Source organism: Odontomachus brunneus, unplaced genomic scaffold (genome assembly GCF_010583005.1).
Source record: "Odontomachus brunneus isolate Ranch 3 - 2012 unplaced genomic scaffold, Obru_v1 Obru_scaffold_189, whole genome shotgun sequence".
NCBI classification, from domain to species: domain Eukaryota; kingdom Metazoa; phylum Arthropoda; class Insecta; order Hymenoptera; family Formicidae; genus Odontomachus; species Odontomachus brunneus.
In genome coordinates, this window is record NW_022639639.1 from 490395 (window position 1) to 490708 (window position 314).

Sequence of the window (314 nt, forward strand, 5' to 3'; positions counted from 1 at the left end):
ATAGTTATTTTTGTTATTTGTATTTCAAATGCAGTAATGTTTCACATCAATAGTGCTTATAGAATAGTACTTGAATGATACTTAGAATAGTACTTAGAATGATACTTGTTAATGGCAGTCACTAATAGAATTTGTCATATTACATTTTTTTATACTTCTTATACCGTTTTTTCGGACCCTTATAGAAATATCATACTAAGAATCATTGATTAATTACTTATTTTCAGTATTAAAAATACAGTATTTAGTAATATTCTGTGATTCAAATACAGCTTTTAGTACTCAATATTTAGAAGTATTTCAATATTTAATGA